Genomic DNA, 3,979 nt, shown 5'->3' on the forward strand with positions numbered 1-3,979 from the left:
TAGGTCACTCATGCCCCTCAACATGCTTCGTGGAGTATCCATCAACTGTCTTTATAGTCATCCAGTTACAAACAATGTTTAATTAGCAATAAAGCACTCGACTCTGCATCTAGGGTCCATAGTTGTTTCAAGTCGAAGGGTGGTATACACCATTATCACCATGAGAATAAATTATGACACTTTGCATAACATTCTATGTAGTATTCTCATAGCGGGTCAATCTAGTATAAATATTACTCCTAATATTCATACCTATGTTTAAGACTTGATAACTCCTTATCCATGATCCATGAGATGTGATCATCAGTCTATATACATAATAGTCTTAATGCTTTAATGTTAGCCCACTTCACAGCAAAGCTCGAATACGAGTACTTTAAGAATAATGTCCTTATGTTTAATAGAATCTCATGATTAAGTCACACTTGATACATTAAACATACTAGCTATTCTAGGGACTTTATTAAACAAACATAATAAAGAAAAAGTCTTTTATTATTAATAAATAATTCGATACAAGTACCAAAACTATTGTCCTCTAGGGCTTCCACTAACAATCTCCCACTAGCACTAGAGCCAATCAGGTACTCTACATATTTTCACATCTCTTCTATCTATTATCTCTCGAATGAGGTGATAACGCCTAAGTACGTGTTTGGATCGTCGGTGAGATATAGGCTCCTTATCTTGTGCGATAGCACCATTGTTATCACAGTAGAGATCAATGGGATCCACAATGCTAGGAACTATGCCAAGTTCACTAATGAACTTTTTGATCCAGACAACTTCCTTTGTTGCACTTGACGCAGCAATATACTCGGCCTCGGTTGTAGAATTAGTAACTATATCTTGCTTTGAGCTTTTCCAGCTCACAGTGCCACCGTTTAAGCAGAACACATAACAAGATTGCGATCTAAAGTCATCCTTATCTGTATGGAAGCTAGCATTGGTGTATCCAATTATAGCAAGCTCTTCCTGACTTCCATATATCAAGAATGAGTCCTTAGTCCTTCTCAAATACTTAAGGATATTCTTGACAACTATCCAATGAGCATCACCGGGATCAGATTGGTACATACTCGTTGCACTTAAAGCATACGAGACATCTGGTCGAGTACATAAAATGGAATACATGATAGATCATATTGCATATGAATATGGAATCTTATTCATGTGATCCCTTTGTTCCTTAGTTGAAGGGGATTATGTTTTTGATAGACACGGGCCATGTTAGCAAAAGTATGAATCCTTTCTTGGAATCATGCATATTAAAGCATCTCATCACTTTGTCTATGTATGTACTATGACTTAGGCCAAGCAGTTTTTGTGATCTATATCTACAAATCCTGATTCCTAATATATAGTCTGTTTCACCTAGGTCCTTCATAGAAAAGCATTTCTCCAACCAAGTCTTTACTTGTTGCAAGGTAGGGACATCATTTCTAATGAGTAATATGTCATCTACATATAATACCAGGAAGACGATCATGCTTCCACTAACCTTCTTGTAGACACAAGGCTCATCTTCATTCTTGATGAATCCATATTGTTTTACTGTTTCATCAAAACAAAGATTTCAGCTTCTGGAAGCTTGCTTCAATCCATAGATTGATCTCTGTAACTTGCATATCTTTTGGGTTTCTTCTGGTATGTTGAATCCTTCAAGTTGTGTCATGTACACATCCTCAAGAAGATTCCCATTAAGGAAATCAGTTTTGACATCCATCTGCCATATTTTATAATCATGATATGCAACGATAACAAGTAAAATCCGAACAGATTTAAGCATTGCAATTGGTGAAAAGGTTTCATCATAGTAAACCCCATGAATTTGTTTATATCCTTTTGCAACCAGTCTTGCCTTATAGGTATGTACCTTACCATCCATGTCAGTCTTCTTCTTGAAGACCCACTTGCATCCTATAGGGTTAAATCCTACAGGAGGCTCTACCAAGGTCCAAACCTGGTTTGTGTACATGGAATCCATTTCATATTTCATGGCTTCTATCCACTTCTCAGACTCAGGACCAGTTATGGCCTCTTGGTAGGTCAGAGGCTCATTTTGATCCATGAGTAATACATCACCTTGATCAGTTATGAGATATCCATATCTCTCAGGTAGGTGATGTATCCTGCTTGATCTACGCTGGTCTTGTTCTACTTAAGTAGGTTTCTCTTCCACAACTACTTGTGTTTCCTGCTCTAATTCCTCCATAGGTGTATCAATGCTTTGTGATTCTTGAATTTCTTCAAGATCTACTTCCCTCCCACTTATTCCTTTGTAAGTAAAATTCATTTCTAGGAAGACTCCAGTTCGAGTGATAAACATGTAGCCCTCAGAAGGATTTGTAAGACCCTAATTTTGACCCTAAGATCCCTCATGCAATTTCATCATATGCATTAGCATTGGGATCATACCTTGGCATCCTCCTTACCCGTCTTTCATTGGGTTTGTTTTGGGAGAGATCACCAAACACCATGTGATTGTATCATACTTTTATATTATCATTTTACTAACCAAAATACCAAAACTATGTATTTGTATTTGCCTGACTCTTCTGTAGGAAGGACATGATCACCATTAATCTATCAAGTTCACATATAGGGTTTGAGACCCCCATTGCTAAAAGCACAACCAAGTAATGATCCACAATGTCTCTAAGCATCATATATGAGTCCCATTGATCTTTACATGTTATTTTGATCAAGACTTCTTCAAGAATTTGGAGTTGGTTTGCCTTGGAAACCCTAGTTTGTCTGGGTATCTTGAGTAACTTCTTCAACAAGCTTCCTTACCAATTGATCAAATTTCTCAAGGGACACTTCAAAATTCATAATATTATGCATATATGATCTACCATAAGCCTAAAAGGTCAAGAGAATTGCATGTTAGCAAGTTTGTTGATGGTGGTTGGCCAAATGAATTCATCTGATCAAAACTGGGTCTCCCTAGACCCTATCTCCTACAATTTTCATCATATGAAAATTACTCCAAGATAATATTTACTCTAAATGACATTACAAACAACTTTCATGTTAATGTCTAATGCTAATTTTTCTTGGAAATTCATTTTATATGTTGAAACATTATAGGTCATTTTGTCTAAACCCTAATTTGAAAGTCAACTTCCCAAGGCCATAACTTGCTCAATTTTTATGATATGAAAGATTTACAAGTTTCACAATCAAATTCAATATGTCTAATTAAACTTTTATTTTTAGAGTGAGAGCTAAATCAACTTTTATGAGCATGTGATATGAGGATACATTATAGGTCATTTTGGACCAATACCATTGAACAAGTAATTTTCCTCAACATAAAAAATTTATAACTCACTCATTATAAATCCAAATGATGTCAAATTGGTGACCATTTTGAAATACTTTGAAAGAGCTACAACTTTGATGAAGACACTTTTCTCATTTGGAGCTCACATAAAAAGTTAAGCAAGGTGGAATAATTAAACATATGGCTTGACACTTAGAAAATATTTTGATATGTTTAAATTTCCAAACTTCCACCTCAACATTCACCGTGATACAAGTTCCAAATGGAAACGTGTTCAACAAAGGAGTTGTTCCTCTTGATCTAAGCTTTCCAAAGAGTCCTAATTCATTCATTTTGGATGAAGTTTGAGGGGTATGCGCATGGTGTAAACACAGTTGTATCAGTTGGCAAGATTCAAGCTTCACATGATCATTTAACTTTGCCTTGCCATTCAAGCTTCATTCAGACCTCAACATAGTTGGTTTTGGACTTAATTGAGTTGCTTCATGGGCCTGTACACGCCCATGCAAGCATGAACATGGCATTGCTAAATTTGGAAAAAATTTCAAGTGTGCAAATAACATTCCATTTTGCTATAAATAGAGACCCTCTGTGCTCATTTCAAAGGATCCTTGTGCGCCAACTTTGCCTCCACTCATGAAACCCTCACATTTGAAAGGAAACCCTGATAATCTTGATTTGAAAATTGAG

This window comes from Lathyrus oleraceus, chromosome 4 (genome assembly GCF_024323335.1).
Source record: "Lathyrus oleraceus cultivar Zhongwan6 chromosome 4, CAAS_Psat_ZW6_1.0, whole genome shotgun sequence".
Classification (NCBI taxonomy): Eukaryota; Viridiplantae; Streptophyta; class Magnoliopsida; order Fabales; family Fabaceae; genus Lathyrus; species Lathyrus oleraceus.